We start from the raw sequence: 18897 nt of genomic DNA, 5'->3' as shown, positions 1-18897 counted from the left end.
ACCCGTTTTATTTAACTAATAAAAGAGAAACTTATTAAACTTTCCCCTTGTATTAAATTAACATACATCCTAATATCAAATGATTCTGGAATTCCTAGAGTAAAATCTATTTGGTCAAAGTTTATTACTCTTTTTTCTGACCTCATTTTGCTATTTTAGGATATTTGTATACATATCACATGTAAATTTGGTCTGTAGTTTATACTTGTGGGCTTATACTATTCTCTCTTTTTTCATTTTTTAAAAATGTCTAACCCCCAGTATTAATATACTGCTCTCTATCACACTTTGTAAAATTCACTGAGATGCTTTCCATGTTTTTTTTTTCTGACACATTTTAATAGCACAGGAGTTATCACCATCAACCTTGGATTATTTAAGCACTCACAATTCCATGTGTGGATTGTTCATTCAGTCTCTTTCTTGACATTCCTGCTATTAGCACAGAACCCAATCTCAACATTCCAGCTATATTGAGCTAAACTCTCACCTCATGGAATTTGCAGATGAGGTTCAAAAACACCTTTGCCTTGTCCTGCCTAACCTTCTCCCCACTTCATTTAGACCTCACCTTCTTCTAGAAAGTCTTACCTGACATGCCCTGCTCCCAACCCCTGCTGCCCAATTCTGTGCTCTCCTGCGTCCTGGCCTGCCATCCTCTTCAGTAATTACCTGTTCCCTCATGTGTCTCCTCACCCAGACATAAAGCTGAATAGACTGGATTTGCATCTTGTCCATCACCATAACCTCAGCACCTAGTACCTAGTAGGTACTTACCATGTATTCATTAGCAGAAAATTAAGTCTAAGACTATGGTTTAGAACATGGAACAGCAAACTACAGTCTGCAGCCCAAATCCAGACCAAATGAAGAGACCACGTTCATTTCCATACCGCCCATGGCAGCTTTCACACTACAGGAGCAGAGCTGAGTAATTCCAAGGGAACACCCAGCCCTGCAAAGCCTGAAATATTTACTCCATGGCTCTTGGCAGAAAAAGTTTTCAGATCCGTCATTTAGAACTGTTGCTCATATGCAATCTCACTAAACCATGATTTGTTTTTTTTGTTTTGTTTTGTTTTTTGTTTTTGTTTTTTTGGTGAAAAGAAATGAGCTGATTCAGAAAAGGTTGAAAAGAATGAATCATTACTGATGAGAGACGGGGGAACACAGTCTGTCAGTATCCTACTGCCATGCTGACACCCATCCTATAGTGTCAGGAGACACAGCAGCTACTACTGTGTTCTCAATGCCGAGTTCACCCACCCCAAAATCATGTCCAAGCAATCTTAAGAACATCATCACCATGCTTGTTTATTCTCAAGGCATTGCCTAACACACAGCAGGGGCTGGTCATAAAGTCAGATGATGCTAGTGGCCAGGAGGTCAAGAGAATGAGTGAGGACAGGAGGGTAGGCAGCTCAGGCCCTAGCTACAGCAGGAAGTCACCCCTCAGTCACTCTAGCCAAGACTGAAATAACTTTCACTTTTTCAAGAGAGGTTAGGAATCTGGATATTTATGTGAAATATCTTGATTGCTAAATGTTGTCAACAGACATGTCAAAAGGTAAAACTAAGTAAGTTCATGGGACAGATTGATTATTTAGTTACAGAATTAAGGATTCTTATCCAACAGAGATACCAACCAAAAAGGTGACATATAACATATCAGGAGAAACTCTGTGCACTGTCAAAACATCAACAAGCAGCGACTGTGTAAGACATCCAATCAGAGATTCCAGTTGAAACATGGGGAAAGGGCAGAAACAGGCAATTTATGTCGATGGAAACTCAAAAAGATAACAAGCATATATAAAGACATTCTCACATTCAGCAGTAAGCAGAGCAATGCACGAAAAAAGAGGGAGACTGCTAAAGTCTAGAAAGCTGAATGATACCATGCACATATGAAGATCAGGGCCTTTGGAATCCTTGTGTGCTGCTGGGGAAGGTAGTGGGGCAGCCACCCTTGAGAGTGAACTGGCAGTACTTGGTTATATTAAGTACAGGCACATGCCATGACCAGACAGTCCTACTGCTGGGTCTAAATCCCAAAGAATTCTCATACAAGTCCATAAGGAGACATGTACAAGAGGTTCATTCAACATTGCTGAGAGTGGGAATCAACCTGGGTGTCCATCTCCAGCAGACAAGATGGGCAAAATGTGGTAGATACTAACACCAGAGAGTCACCAAGTAACAGGGATAGGTGGTAATTGACAATGCTAAGATACAGAATAAAGGCTAGCGCATGACACCTTGCTGTTCAAGGGTCACGTGTATACTGTTTTGTGTGCATATATTTTAATTCATGTAAATTAAAAATATATGCACACAAAACAGTATACACGTGACCCTTGAACAGCACAAGTTTGAACTGCATGTGTCCACTTACATGTGGATTTTCTTCTACCTCGGCTACCCCTGAGAGAGCAAGACCAACCCCTCTTCTTCCTCATCCCCCTCAGCCTACTCAACATGAAGGCGACAAGGATGAAGACCTTTATGATAATTCACTTCCAAGTAACTAATAAAAAGTATATTTTCTCTTCCTTATGATTTTAATAAGATTTTCCTTTCTCTAGCTTACATTATTATAAGAATATAGTATATAACACACATCACACACAAAATAAACATTGATTGGCTGTTTATGTTATGAGTAAGGCTTCCAGTTAACAGCAAGCTGTCAGTAGTCAAGTTTTGGGAGAGTCAAAAGTTATACACAGATTTTCAACTGTGCAGGGAATCAGTTCTCCTAAGCCCCTCATTGTTCAAGGGTCAACTGTATATACACAAGAGCACTATATGAACATCATTGGAGTAGCTGTCCGTGGGGAGAAGAGAATGGGAGTGGGACAAAATGTAATGAATAGATCAGGCGTCCCCGAACTGTTTACACAGGGGGCCAGTTCACTGTCCTTCAGACCGTTGGAGGGCTGCCACATACTGTGCTCCTCTCACTGACCACCAATGAAAGAGGTGCCCCTTCCTGAAGTGCGGCAGGGGGCCGGATAAATGGCCTCAGGGGGCCGCATGCGGCCCGCGGGCCGTAGTTTGGGGACGCCTGGAATAGATGAACCAACAAATGCCTGAGCAAGCAAAACTACAGAGGGGCTTGCATGCGCCAACGATGATAACGGGCTAAGAATGAGAGTATAATTAATTCAATTGCTCACACCTGAGGTCTAGAAACAGGCAAAGGGAGGAAACTAGATACAGGCCTATGGCTAGATACAACCTGTACAGTTAGAAAGGATGATTTGACAATCTAAGCCCACACTCAGGTTGAATGAAATTGAAAAGCCATTCAAACTAAAACATTTAATAACACCATCTGGGCCGGGCATGATGGCTCGCATCTGTAATCCCAGCACTTTGGGAGGCCAAGGCAGGTGGATCACCTGAGGTCAGGAGTTTGAGACCAGCCTGCCCAACATGGCAAAACCCCATCTCTACTAAAAATACAAAAAAATAGCTGGGTGTGGTAGCAGACGCCTAAAATCCCAGCTACGTGGGAGGCTGAGGCAGGAGAATCACTTGAACGTGGGAGGTGCAGGTTGCAGTTAGTCGAGATCGTGCCATTGTACTCCAGCCTGGATGACGAGAGCGAAACTCTATCTCAAAAAAAAAAAAAGCATGGTTTACCCATCTGGCAACTTAGATTTCAGGAGGGTTCCCACCATCTAAGCTGGAAAGAGGGATTCACTGTGCTTAAATTATTGTGTGGTTTATGCCGAACTAATTTTCTTCAGGGAGTGTAGAATGTGGTATGTGCTGGGCAGAGGGGGCCTACATGACCAGGCCCCGATAAAAACCCTGGGCGTTGGGTCTCTATGAGTTTCTCTGGTAGACAGCATTTCACACACGTTGTCACAGCTCCCTGGTAGGGGAGTGAGCAGGGAGTGAGGCACATCCTGTGTGACTACACTGGGAGATGATGCTTGGAAGCTTGTGCCTGGCTTCCTTTGGACTTGGCCCCATGCACCTTTCCCTTGGCTTTCCCTTTGCTGACTGTGCTTTGTATCCTTTCACTGCAATGAATTACAGCCATGAGCACACCACATGCTGAGTCTTCCAAGTGAACCACCAGATCTGAGCGTGGTCCTGGGGGCCCCTAACACTAAAATAAATTATAAAAGAAAGGACTGGGCATGGTGGCACATGCTGGTAATGCCAGTGCTTTGGGAGGCCAAGGCAGGAGGAACATTTAAGCCCAAGAGAGTTCAAAGTTACAGTGAAGTATGATCGCCCCAATGCACTCCAACCTGGGAGTGAGCAAGACTCTGTCTCTAATGTGTGTGTGTGTGTGTGTGTGTGTGTGTGTCTGTGTGTGTGTCTGTGTGTGTGTATACATATATATATATATATATACAGTATTGGAGGTTGGATCACGATAATAAACTAATCACATACTTCTGCCTTCCAAGTGTCTTAAAATTTAACAGAATGGCAGGAATATTTTTAAAACACTAAATCAAAAGAAACCTGGAAAACAAGAAAGTTTGCCAATGGCCAAATAAAATATCTAGAAAATTTCTGAAAAGTAAAAAGTACTTGGAGTCAGATTACCTGAGCAAACCACAGACTAATATGAGCTTGGGAGGAGGCTGTCATGCAGTGGGAAATGGTAAGGGGTTTCTGGTAACGGGCTTCTAACAGCAGACAGAAAGAAGAGCAGAGGTGGAATCTGACAAGATGATTAACTGCGGAACTGCAATCAGAATGGCTAGGACTATTGGACCCTTCCCCACAACCAGCCCCCTCACCAGGAACACACAATCCACTCGGCAGCCCACCACAGCTCTTCACCAAACACAAGAGGCAGGGTATGGCTAAGAAGAGACAGGAAACAGGAATTCTCAAACTTCAAAGACGCACACACAAAGAATCACGAAGTTTTTATTCAATATCATGAAATGGGGACACTGAATCAGCAGAACACATACATACCCAAGCAAAGATAATTACGGGAGCACAGAGAAGAAATTATCAGATGTTCTTGGGAAGATTTGAGGGGACATTATGTCTATAAAGAGCAAGCAGTTGGTATGTGGTGATCTCTATGATACACTGTGAAATAAAAACACATTATTATAGAGAATAATGCTGCTATTTGTGCAAAAAAGGAGTAATAGAGAATCTGATGCATATTTGCTTGTATTTGCATGAAGAAACTTTGGAAGGACACATAAGAAACTAATAACAATGGCTACCTGCTTGTAAGGCAAGAGAAGTGAGAGGATAGGAATGGTGGGGATGCCTTTCATTTACACCTTTTTTTTTTTTTTTTTTGAGACAGAGTCTCGCCTGTTGCCCAGGCTGGAGTGCAGTGGCGTGATCTCGGCTCTCTGCAACCTCGACCACGGTTTTGCAATTCTCCTGCCTCAGCCTCCCGAGTAGCTGGGACAACAGGCGCACACAGCCATGCCTGGCTAATTTTTTGTATTTTAGTAGAGATGGGGTTTCACTGTATTGCCCAGGCTGGTCTCCAACTCCCAAGCTCAGGCAATCCACCCTCCTCAGCCTCCCAAAGTGCCGGGATTACAGGTGTGAGCCACCGCGCCTGGCTTTTTACACCTTTTTAATACAGTCTGGTTTTGAACACTGATTATCTTATCTATTTCAAAAGTTAAATGTTTAAAAGTAGAGACCCAGAAAGTTAAAAATATGATAATCAATATTTTAAAACACTCAGAAAACAAACAAACAAACAAACAAAAACACTCTAGAGATGGGCTAAAGAGTTGACAGAATAAATCTAAATATTAGATTGGCGACCTGCAAAATCAAGTCAAGGAACATCCCAGAATGCAGCCCATAAAGATAAAAAGACAGAGCATTTGAGCTGGGCACAGTGGCAGGGGACTCGCTTGAGTCCAAGAGTTCCAGGTCACAGAACCGCACCATTGCACCCCAGGCCTGGGCAACAGAGCAATACCCTGTCTCTTAAAAAAAAAAATTTTTTTTAATTTAATTTAAAAAGACAGAACATTTGAGAGAAAATAAATGCTTTTTTTTAAGAAACATGAAAGATAAATCAAGATATTCTAATTCCCAAGTAAGAATAATTCCAAAAGCTGAAAATAGAATAGAGGCAAGGAAATACTCAAAACTTCTCCAGTGCCACAGAAATGTGTGTTAGTCTTCAGAATGAAAGGGACTACCAAACATTGAACAGGAAGAACAAAAAAGATCCACTCTTAGGCCTGGTGTGCTGGCTGGGCCCGTTGGCTCATGCCTGTAATCTCAGCACTTTGTGAGGCAGGGGTGGGCAGATCACCTGAGGTCAGGAGTTCGAGATCAGTCTGGCAAACATGGTGAAACCTTGTCTCTACTAAAAATACAAACATTAGCCGAACGTGCTGGTACACACTTGTAATTCCAGCTATTTGGGAGGCTGAGATAGGAGAATCACTTGAACCTGGAAGGTGGAGGTTGTAGTGAGTCGAGATTACGCCATTCTCCAGCCCGGGTAACAGAGCAAGACTCCGTCTCAAAAAAAAAAAAAAAAAAAAAAAAAAAAGAGAAAAAGATTCACTCCTACTAGACAAATAGTAGTTAAATTTCAGAATAACCAGAAAAAGAATAAAAACTGTAATGCTTCAGAGAAAAGAAACAGGCTAACTACAAAGAAACAAGGATCAGAGCACACAGACTTCTTCCTAGAGACCAGCAGATAACAAAGTAGTACCTTCAAAATTCAGAAGGTTTTAAGGTAGAATCCTATACCTAGCCAAGAATATCACATGGAAAAGCAAAATAAAAAACATTTTTTAAACATGCAAGGGTTCAGAAAGTTTACCACTCATAGAATCTCTGAAAACAAAACAAAATAAACACTTTTAGTCCTTACTCACTAAGCAAAACAAAGAAGATAAAAGCATCATTGATGAGCAAATAATCAGAAGAATTTACAGTTTCTCTAAATAACTGTTTATGCATGATGTATGAAAACCCAAAACTTTAATATGATCTTAACATGAGACAGAATTAAAATCATGCAAGATTCTGTTTTGCTTTACTCATGGAGAGTTCACATAAACAAATTAGCTTTTAACAGCAAGAGAAAAAACTATTTAGATATGTGTGAAAAACTAAGGGTACCAAAAGAACATAAATTCATTTATCATCAGGAAAATCCAAATTAAAACCACAAAATCCATCCGAATACTAAAAGAGAAAAGACAGAAATTACCAAGAATAGGTAAGAATGTGGAGCAACCACATTGACTTCTGGGATAAATAAGTTGGTGCAACCACTACTGAAAACTGTTTGCTAGTATCTACTAAAACTGAGCATATGCAGAGTCTATGACCAAGCAATTCCACTCCCAGATACACACTCAACAGAAATGCATATACTCACTCAACAAAAGACATGTACTTGAGTGTTCATGCACTCACTATTCATATAGTCCAAAATTGCAAAAAACCAACTGCCAAAGTTAAATGTGTATCTACATTAGGGATATATACAATGGCATGGCATCTATACAGCCGTGAGAATGAAATGAGCCAGGCACAGTGGCTTATACTTGTAATCTCAGTACTTTGGGAGGCCGAGGCAGGCAGATCACTTGAGGTCAGAAGTTTGAGACCAGCCTGGTCAACATAGTTAAATCCCATCTCTACTAAAAATACAAAAATTAGCTGGGCATGGTAGTGCAGGCCTGTAATCCCAGCTACTCAGGAGGCTGAGATGGGAGAATTATTTAAATCCAAAAGGCAGAGGTTGCAGCAAGCTGAGATTGCATCACTGCACTCCAGCCTGGGCGATAGGAGTGAAACTCTGTGTCAAAAAAAAAAAAAAAAAAAAAAAAAAAAGAAAGAAAGAAAGAAAAGAAAAGAAAAGAAATCAAAAACATAAAATAAGATAGCAGGAATAAACTCCAAAATATCAGTAATAAAAATAAATATAAGTGGGCTAAAGCCACCTATTAAAAGACTAGGATTTCACATCCATAAGGATGGCTGCTATCAAAAAATAAGAGAGAGAATAACAAATGTTAGCAAGGATGCAGAAAAACTGCAATTCTCATGCATTTCTGTTAAGACTATAAAATGGTCAGCCTCTGTGGAAAAAAGTATGCTGGGTCATCAAAAAATTAAAAATAGAATTACTACTTGATCCATCAATTCTATTTCTGGGTATATACTCGAATAATTGAAAGCAGGGTCTTGAAGAAATATTCATTTATTCATGGTCATGGCAGCATTATTCATAATAGCTATGATGTGGAACCAACACAAATATCCATTAACACATATATGGATAAGCAAAATGTGGTATATACATTCAATGGAATATTAGTTAGCAATAAAAAGGAAGAAAATTCTGACACACACTACAACATGGATGAACCTTTGAGGGCATTATGTTAAATGAAATAAGCCAGTCATAAAAAGAAAAATACTATAGGAGGTACTATATTAGATACTCATGCAAGGTACCTAAAATAGGCAAATTCATAGAGACAGAAAGCAGAATGGTGATTGCCAGGGGCTGGAGTAATAGCTACAGAACTTCAATTTTGTCAGGTGAAAAAAGTCTGGAGATTGGTTGCACAACAATGTGCACGCACTTAACATTGGTGAACTGCACACTTATAAGTGGTAAATGGTAAAAAAAAAAAAAAGATGATAAATTTTGTTATTTTACCACAATATTTATTAAAAACAAAGATTAATTAAACAAAATCCAGCTATAAGATAATGGTAAGAGTAACAAATAAGACACAGAAAACCGGAAATAAGTGAATAGAAGAAGATATGCCACATAAATGCTAGCAAAAAGCAAGTATAGCAATATAAAAAGAATAAATAACAAAAATAAATAAGATAGCTGGTTTATTCTCAAAAGATACAATTCATCAAGAAGAACTGTGAACCTTTAAGCACACAAAACAGCTTTAAAAATATAACATTTAAAGAAAGAAACATATATCAAATATAGAAACAGAACAAAAAAACTCTACAAGAATCATAATGGAGGTCTTTAATACAACTCTCCAATTCAACAGGTCAAACAGAGGAAAAAATAAGTTAAGGATGCAGAAAACACAAATTATAATTAATAAACTTGAGATGAATATAGAACTGTATACCCAGTATACTAAGGATACAGGGAACAGTCATGACTGACAGTGGACTGTAAATTAATTTCTGTTTTTAATCTTTGTTTTTCTTTCAGCCCTCTGGCAGAATAGAGATCCCAAAACCTTGCAGCTACAAAACACCTTTTTAAAATGCTAGAAAAGAAAAAATATATAAAAATAACTCTGAAATCAATAGAAGAAAGAAACATGGTGAAACCAAAATTCAAGAACACAGGGAGAATAATGGCATTTTCAGATATTAAAAAAACAGAGAATTTGTCATCACTCAAGTAATTCTAAAGAATGTATTGGAGGGAGAAGGAAAATGTTCCAGAGAAAAGTATCTGTGATACAAGAAGGAATGGAAAGTGAAGAAAATGGTAAACAGGTAGATAAAGCTAATAAATGTTGACCTAGAAAATTACCAAAAAAATAGCAATAATGTCTCACTGGCAGGCTTAAAGCAAAAATACAACAAAGGCCAAATGTGAGGTAAGGGGAATGAAAGAATTAGAAATCCTTGCCTTGTTCAGAAGGACTAACTGATTAAATAAATGAGCCAAGTTTTCTGTTCAAACCGCTAAAACTTGAACAACATAAATTGAAATTAAGTAGAAAGATAAAGAACAGAAATTAACGACATAGAAAAATAAAAATCAATAGAACTAATCAATGAATCCTGGTTAATAAAAGCTGTTTCTTTGAAAGGATTAATAAAATAATCACTAAGCAAGTCTGACCAATAAACAAGAGAAAAGGTATCAAAAAAATACTGTATCAGAAAGAGAACATACAGATATGAAAGAGTTTGTTTTCTTACAACAGAATACTATATATGACATTATGCTAGCATATATTAAATTTACTTTGAAGAAATAGAAAATTGGGAAAAATTAATTATCATTTAAAAAAAAGGTAATTAAATAGTGATGTTAACTTCCTAAAAAAAAAACACCAGCAATGGGGCAGGCAGTCTGCAGTCAAGTTGTGCCAAACTTGAGGGAACAGATAATTCTTCTATTCCAGAGCATGGAAAATGATGGAAAGTTTCCCAATTTAATCAGAGAGGACAGCTTAATCCTAATTATGAACACAGACAAAAACCGGGTAAGTTATATGCCAATCTCAGATACCAAAACCCTAAATAAAATGCTAGCTTATTGATGTGAACAGACAATCCAAAAGTGCATTTTAAATTAGCCCAGGGTTTTAGAGAAAGAAAATCTAGCAATATGACCACTTATGTTAACAATTTTAAAACGAAAATCTATGCCCACAAAAGCATTTGAGGGAAAAAAAACCAACACCCACCCCCGACTTTTCAAACTTTTAGGAATTAGGCATAAACAAAAATGTACTTGATGGAATAGAATACACTCGGTGAAGATACAGAGGGAATGCTCCCTAAAAACAGGCCCGAGACCAGGAGTCCTATTTAACCTTAATAGTCAACATTGCAGCGAGAGTCATCCGTGGAAGACAAGAAATAACGTACAAAGGTGCGAGATAATCTGTTAACAGACAGTAAGATCACCCATTTGGAAGAGGCAACCCAATCAACTGAAAAGCTATTAAAACTGAGACAGGGTTTAGTATGGAGGCTCAGCTTCATCTGTAGTTTGGACTGCCAAATTCAGCTCGCTTGCTTGGAGAGTTAATCCTGCAAAGCTAATTTCTGTTGAGGTATTAGGATTGACAAGCCTTTGCTCTTCCCTCCTCCCCCATCTTCAACACTGAAAGAACACGGTGTTTGAAACTGGATAACAGAATCTTTCCAAAACAAAAATTGTCCTGAAGGGCTGACTTGTGCCCCTACTCAAAAAACACTTTATCTGCTGCCTGCAGCGCCTACAGTTACTGGTGGATAAGCCTGTCACCAGCTCGGCGTAATTCTTCCTGCAGAGGGCAAGGAAGAGCACCTTCAGAGGAAGATTTTTTTTCCCAACTGTATGCCGTTTATTACATAAACTTACATACTGGCAAATGGGGCTCCAGCAAAATAAGATATTCTAAGTCAAACTTCCTTTAAAAAAAAAAAAAAGCACATAACACTAATTTTATTGCACGGACGCTGGGGAAGGAGGTCGTTACTGCCGCACGCCCGCAGGTCCGCACCACCGGGACACCCACCGGCACCGCGCGCTCCCCCGGGCCCGCCAGGTGCACTGCGTCGCGGTGCCCCAGCTGAGCCGGGATGCGCAGCCCGCGCCCTTCTCCGGCCACCCCTGCCAGGAAGGAGCGGGAGCGCGGTGGACGCCGAGGGCCAAGGGCTTCCCGGTCCTCTGCACCACGCAGCACCCCCAGGGCAGCACCAGGGAGGGTGCGAGAGGCTCCTGGCACCCAGGAGCCGGGGCCGGGCGTGCCCGCGCACCCGTCCCACCGCGGCTGGGGTGGCCTCCAGGGCCGCAGCTGTCGGGAGCCACCTGGCCCTCAGTCCCGGGTCCCTGCGACAACCCTCAGGCACGGAGGGGAGGAGGCGGCCACCTGCCGCGGCCACCTGCGGCACCGGTCCCTCCGCTCCGGGTCGGGCAGGACGGGACAGGACGTCCCTCCTGGGCTGGGGACAGACCCGCGCCGAGGGCACCGGGGCCCCCGCGGCAAAGACGCAGCGCGCCTCCCAGAAAGGCAGTCCCGTGCCCCCGCGACGGACTGCCGGACCCCACGCTCGCACACCCACCCCTGCACACCGGGCGGCTGAGGCGCAGAGAGCCGGCCGGCGGGCGGACAAGCGGGCGGCGCGGCTCCTACTCACCGGCCCTGCTGGCTCAGCGCCGCAGCCCGCAACCGCCGCGGCTCCCGGCGCTCACTGATGCTCAGGAGAGAGACCCGCGCTCCGCCGGCGCCTCCCGCCAGCGCCGCCAGGGGGCGAGCGCGAGCCGCGCGGGGCTCGCTGGGAGCTGTAGTCCCGGCACCGCCGCTGGCACTTCCGCCTGCGCCGCCCTCCTTCAGCTGGCGGCGGGGGACCTCCCTCTCCCGGCGGGTCTCCTCTCCCTAGCTGCTTGTATTCCGGTCGCAGATTATCGATGTTGGGGCGCCCCAGGCCAGACCTGGGACCCATTTCCGCACTCTAGACCGGCGGTTTTCTAAGGGTGGTGCCGGGACCCAGCAGCTTCAGCCTCATCTGGGAAGCGAGAAAATGCAGTCTTCGACCCACCGAGGCTCTTCGGTTTTTTCCTGCGCTAAAAAAGCCTGAAGGTGGATCCAGCAGTCCGCAGGCTCGCGAGCCCTTCAGGTCATTCTGAGGCGCCCTCCAGTGTGACAGCTGTGCTCACGGCCTCACCTCCCCGCCACCTGCAAGGGGCCCGGTCAGGCCTGTGGCGTTCGCTGCCCCCGACCCCGCACCCCCCGCCCCGCTGCACCCTCCCGCCCAGCGCCTCCCCCAGGACACCACGGAGGCGCCTGGAACTCAGCAAGGTCAACATCCCGCTCAGCATCTTCCTTCCCTCCTTCTCCAGGGTGCCTCATGGCCAGGGGCTGGAAAGTGCCACTGTGTTTCTTGACATGGAAGTGGCCTAAGACCTTAGTGAAATAACAGGACCTTTGGTCATATTTGAGGGCGCGAGGATCAAACGAGGAGGAAGGAGCGGATCCAGGGAGACTAACCAACACTGGCAGGATGCGGTGCACAGGTCGAGGGGCGAGCCTAGACCAGCGGCTCTCCACCAGGGCCGGTGCTGCCCCTCCTCGCCGCCCCGCGGACACCTAGGGAGGTCTGCAGATCCCACCTGAAGGACAGGACTGCCCCGCAAGGAAGAATGACCCCGGCCCAAGTACGAAGGCCTGGGCTGGTCAGCAGCAACCCCTTTGTTCTGAGAGGAGAGGAGGAAAGAGCAAAAGAAGAGGGATGAAGCTTTGGTTTGATAGAGGAAACTTGAAGAAATTTTCACTGGAAAGGAGCAGAGAAAGAGGAGGAAGATGTCTCTAAGCATGAGCAAACCGAGTAACCGCGGATTTCCCCACACCGAAGTCATGAGTCCTAGTTATAATAAATTCCTAATAAAAAATCCAGTGTATCCCGGCAATTAACTTGTCTTATTTTTTAAAATAGACGGTTTGATTCTGTTTGCTAATATTTTGTTTGTAAGTTTTGCGTTGATACTAAAAAATGAAATGGGCAATAATTTTCTTTTGAATGTCTAATGTTGTTAGGTTTCAGAATCAACCAAATTTTATGCTCACATCACAAAAAATTTGGAACCCCAAGATAGGAGGAGTGCTTGAGGCCAGAAGTTCGAGACCAGTCTAGGAAACATAGTGAGACCCCCCATCACTACCAAAAAAAAAAAAAAAAAAAAAAAAAAAAAAACGGGAAAAAAAAATTAGGCACTTTTGCTTTTTCCTTGTACTCTGAACAATAAAGGAGCATTAAAATTAAAATTATCTATTTTTTAAGGTTTGATCATTTCCTGGTTGAAAATGTCCCTTCCAGCCTGATGCTTTCTTTGGGAATGGCAACTCTTTGAAGGCTAGAAATGTTTCTTTTGTGGCAATTTTATAATTTACCTTTTTAAAATTCTTCTAGAGTTAATGTTGATAAAGCATGTATTTCTTAAAACAAATTATCCTTTATTTTCCAGACACTCAAGTGTATGTGCATAAAGTTGAGGAAAATAGTCTTTTTTGAACCTGTTAACTTCTCCCAAATACTTTCTTTTGGGTATTTTTACTTTCTTTATTTTGTTAACTTTTAAAATGGTATTTTTTTTTTCCAAAGAACCAACTCTTAGATTTATGTTTTCAGTTATACTGAAGATTTTTTTTTTTCTTCTTTTAAAAATATTTTTCTCCCTGGACGCGGTAGCTCACGCCTGTAATCCCAGCACTTTGGGAGGCCAAGGTGGGTAGATCACGAGGTCAAGAGATCGAGACCATCCTGGTCAATATGGTGAAACCCCATCTCTACTAAAAATACAAAAAATTAGCTGGGCATGGTGGCGCGTACCTGTAATCCCAGCTACTCAGGAGGCTGAGGCAGGAGAATTGCCTGAACCCAGGAGGCGGAGGTTGCGGTGAGCCGAGATTGCGCCATTGCACTCCAGCCTGGGTAACAAAAGCGAAACTCCGTCTCAAAAAAAAAAAAAATTTCTCCTTTTTTTGCTTTTTCTTTTTTTCCTTTCTTTTTAGCCTAATTTGAAGCTTCATCTACTATTTTTGTTGTTGTTTTGTTGTTCCCTGTTAAAAGAAAACTGAAGACACAGTTTGAACACAGAATGATTTGATTCCTAAATCTGGCAGCTGCCCTAAAGCGAAATAGGTAAAGAGTAATTTCAGCACTGCCACGTGGTCAGAGAGAATTTATGGACAGAAAAAAGAAAGTACATACAGTAAATGAAAGCGAGGTGCAGAAACAGCCAGATGGGTTACAGCTCAGCTTTTGCCTTGTTTGAACAGCGTTTGAACAGTTGATGGCAGAAGAGTAAGTTACAGTCTGTTTGCACATTGTTAGGTTACAGTTTACTAGGTAGGAAGGAACCAACAGGTTGAACTTCAAATATATAAGGAGGCAGCTTTAGGCTAAACTTAATTTAACATTTCTAATTACTTATTTCTGCTTTTATCTTTATTCCTTTTTTCTGCTTTCTTTCAGAGTAAGAAAGAAGTGAGATAAGTGAAGGGGTCCCAGAGGCCTGGTGGAGAGAATGGTAGCACTGCTGGGCAGGGTGGATCAAGGCTGCCCAGTTGAAATAAGCCTGCCAACAGAAACTCCAAATTCAGGGCCGGGTGCGGTGGCTCACACCTCTAATCCCAGCACTTTGGGAGGCCAAATAGCCTGAGGTAGGGACTTCGAGACCAGCCTGGTGAAACCCTATCTCTACTTTTTATGGCATGATGGCAGGCGCCTGTAATCCCAGCTACTCAGGAAGCTGAGGCAGGTTGAACCCGGGAGTTGGAGGTTGCAGTGAGCTGAGATCACGCCATTGTACTCCAGCCTGGGCAACAGAGTGAGACAGCACCTCAAAAACAACAACAAAAAAAACCCTCCAAATTCAACAATCCAAAGAAGATAAGCACACGATAAGCAAGGTGGCATATCTCCTGCTTTCCCAGAAATAATCTCAATGCACGATGCTAGTCCCAGCATCAAACTACTGTCAGCCTCTTTCATTCTTACAGTTCCTGGTTTGGATGATCAATTACATGGTCACCTAACATATGAAATGAAAATAGTAGAACAAGGCTGGGACACAGTGGCTCATGCTTGTAATCCTAGCACTTTGGGAGGCCGAGGTGAGAGGATCACTTGAAGCCAGGAGTAAGAGGCCAGCCTGGGAAACATATGGAGACCCTGTCTCTACAAAAACATTAAAAGTAACTGGGCATGGTGGCATGTGCCTGTAGTCCCAGCTACTCAGGAGGCTGAGGCAGGAGGATCACTTGAGTTCAGGAATTGGAGGTTATAGTCAGCCATGATTGCACCACTGCACTCCAACCTGGTCAAAGCAAGACCCTGTCTCTGAAAAAATTAAAACATGATGGGTGCCTATAATCCCAGCTACTTGGGAGGCTGAGGCAGGACACTCTCTTGAACCCAGGAGACAGAGGTTGCAGTGAGCTGAGATCACACGACTGCACTCCATCCTGGGCGACAGAGCAAGACTCGATCCCAAAAATAAAATAAATAAATAAATAAATATAAAATAAAACAAACAGCCTGAAGAAAATGATTGAAAATGGACTTCTGGTATAGATGTGGAGATCTTGCAAATTACCCAAGAGTACCAAGGAATACGAGAAACACAAACATAAGCACTATCTTTATTAACACTCCAAACCATAAACCAGGTGGAGGCTGACAGAGTCACTTGAGGTTAAGCAGGAGAAAGCCAGAGCCCTCTACCAAGGTGGGGGCAGACCTGGGAATAGGGTGCTTTATGCATCTTAGAAGTACACTGAAACAACATATTAGAATAAATGTTTTTAACTTAAGAAAAATTATGAAATAGAAAGAGGAATTGAGGCCAAGCATGGTGGCTCATGTCTATAATCCCAGCACTTTGGGAGACCAAGGAGGATGGATCACTTGAGGTTAGGTGTTAGACACCAGCCTGGCCAACATGGTGAGGCTGAGGCAGGAGAATGGCTTGAACCAGGGAGGCAAATGTTGCAGTGAGCTGAGATCATGCCATTGCACTCCAGCCTAGGTGAGAGAGCAGGACTCTGTCTCAAAACAAAATAAAATAAAACAAACAAACAAAACAACTCTTACTGAGCTTAGGAATTCAAGGAAAATTCTCAAACCAAATAGATAATCTAGCTACTAGAAGCCTTCAGTAAACCTTAACATTCCATAGTGAAACATTAGAAACATTCCTACTAAAAGGCCAAGAATGCCTGCAATCTTCATGGCTAGTCCAAGAAGTCAAAAAGAAGAAATGAACAGTGATTAAAAAAACAAAACAAAACACAAAACTACCGGTGAAGAGGCTGGCAGCAAGGGCTGTGCAGACTTGCCTGGAGCAGGTGGATGGCCCGCCCCTGACTCGCCCCTGTGAAGCCTGCCTAGTGGGCTGGAGGATGCTCCAGTGTGTGAGTGGTGGGATGCGGGGGATATTTCCTCCGCCCGAGAGTTGTATCAGGGAGATCCTCCCTGCTTCACACTTTGGCGACTGGGGCTTTGGAATGTGACTTATCTTTTGTCTAAGGGTCAATCCACCCTTTGATATATGATGCAAAGGCGGAACATAAGATGCAAAGGCGAGAGAACAGCCCAAATCAGGACACTGCCCATCGCTGTGGAGGTGGACAGTGATGGTGCTGAGGCCCTAGCCAGACCTTTCTTGCTAAAGGCGATGGTTGTGCTTCCTACTTCTTGTCCATCCAGGACTTCCTTTGTCTCTTGATGAACCTGCTTCTTTTAATTTTTTTAACTTTTACTTTTTTAATTAAAACAAATTTTTACAACTATTTGAACCTGCTTTTGAACCCTGCTATGGTTTGAATGTTTGTCCCCTGCCAAACTCATTTTGAAACTTAATCCCCAAAGTGGCAATGCTGAGATGGGGCTTTAGCAGTGATTGGATCACGAGGGCAGAACCCTCATGAGTGGATTAATGGATTAATGGGCTGTCATGGGAGTGTCATCAGTGGCTTTATAAGGGGAAGAATTAAGACCTGAGCTAGCTGGGCCAGGCTCAGTGGCTCATGCCTATAATCCCAGCACTTTAAGAGACTGAGGCAGGTGGATTACCTGAAGTCAGGAGTTCAAGACCAGACTTGAAACATGGTGAAACCCCATCTCTACCAAAAATACAAAAATTAGCTGGGTGTGGTGGCACATGCCTGTAATCCCAGGTACTCAGGAGGCTGAGGCAGAGGAATCGCTTGAATTGGGGAAGCAGAGGTTGCCGTGAACCCAGATCAAGCCACTGCACTCCAACCTGGGCAACAAGAGTGAAACTTTGCCTCAGAAAAAAAAAAGCAACAAGACCTGAGCTAGCATGGACAGCCCCTTCACCGTGTGATGTCTTACACTGCCTAGAGTCCCCACCAACAAGAAGGCTCTCAGCACATATAGCTCCTCAACCTTGGACTTCTCAGCCTCCATAACTGTAGAAATAAATGCCTTTCTTTATAAATTACCCAGTTTCAGATACTGTTATAAACAACAGAAAACAAACTAAGACAAACTCTCATGATTATAGTGCCATGCCATTCCAATAAACTCCTTTCTTGCTTAAAAGAGCCAGAGTTTATTTCTGTTGCTTGCAACCAAGAAATTTGGCTGGTGCAATGCGCTTCCATGCATGATGGCAATTTAAAGCCCCTTTCCAAGCCAGGCAATGCCTAGCCTTGTGAAGTCCTTGTGGTAATCCATTCATTCCTTCATTTTTTCAATGAACTCTGCTCCAGAGACTAAGCATACAAACATTGTAAAGTATAGTGTGCTTCTAGTTTAGTTGAGGACATCAGTCCTTCAAGGATGGCTAGAATCTACACACTGAGTCCTCACTGAAATCAATCCAGCAGTCAAAACGTAGGACCAACAATCACAGCAGTAAGATTGGAAGAACACCTTCATACATTTAGCCCATGTTGAGATAAACCACTGACAGAGCTGAAGGAAGCTCACAGTTCTGGCTTCCATCTTTTGGCATTAAAAAAGAAGAAAAGGCTGGGCATGGTGGCTCACTCTTGTAATCTCAGCACTTTGGGAGGCCTAGAAGGGTGGATCATGAGATCAGGAGTTGGAGACCAGTCTGTTCAATATGATGAAACTACATTTCTACTAAAATACACAAAAATTAGCTGGGCTTGGTGGCACACGCCTATAGTCCCAGCTACTCAGGAGGCTGAGGCAGGGGAATTGCTTGAACCCAGGAGGCAGAAGTTGCAGTGAGCCTAGATCATGCCAGTGTACTACAGCCTGGGTGACAGAGTGAGACTCCGTCTCCAAAAAAAAAAAAAAAAAAAAAAGTGATAAGAAAATTCAGGCCAGGTGTGGTGGCTCACACCTGTAATCCCAGCACTTGGGAGGCCGAAGCTAGAGGATGCCTTAGCCCAGGAACTCAAGACCAGCCTGAGCAACATAGCAAGACCTTGTCTCTATAACAAAATTTTTTTTTGAGACAGAGTCTTGCTCTGTTGCCCAGGCTGGAGTGCAGTGTTTCAGTCTTGGCATACTGCAACCTCCGCCTCCACAGTTCAAGCAATTCTCCTGTCTCAGCCTCCCGAGTAGCTGGGATTACAGGTGCAGACCACCACGCTTGGCTAATTTTTGTGTTTTTAACAGAGACAGAGTTTCACTGTGTTAGTCAGGCTGATCTCGAACTCCTGACCTCGTGATCCGCCCACCTCAGCC

At 43.1% G+C, this 18897-nt stretch overlaps 1 protein-coding gene across 3 annotated transcripts in view; it reads right to left on the bottom strand.

The window, feature by feature from the left end:
• Nucleotides 1–11922, bottom strand: part of SPECC1 (sperm antigen with calponin homology and coiled-coil domains 1) — a 326271-nt gene extending 314349 nt beyond the window's left edge. The window contains exon 1 of one of the 3 annotated variants that reach the window (XM_039476154.2): nucleotides 11851–11922. The gene's annotated coding sequence lies outside the window, so the exon portion shown is untranslated. Of the gene's footprint in view, nucleotides 1–11785; nucleotides 11804–11850 lie in introns of those variants that run through there. The other 2 variants (XM_074388311.1, XM_074388314.1) reach the window with 2 other exon arrangements.
• Nucleotides 11923–18897: the final 6975 nt, after the last annotated feature.

The sequence above is a fragment of the Saimiri boliviensis genome, chromosome 17 (assembly GCF_048565385.1).
Source record: "Saimiri boliviensis isolate mSaiBol1 chromosome 17, mSaiBol1.pri, whole genome shotgun sequence".
In the NCBI taxonomy this organism is placed as follows: domain Eukaryota; kingdom Metazoa; phylum Chordata; class Mammalia; order Primates; family Cebidae; genus Saimiri; species Saimiri boliviensis.
This window is presented reverse-complemented; position numbering and strand designations above follow the sequence as displayed.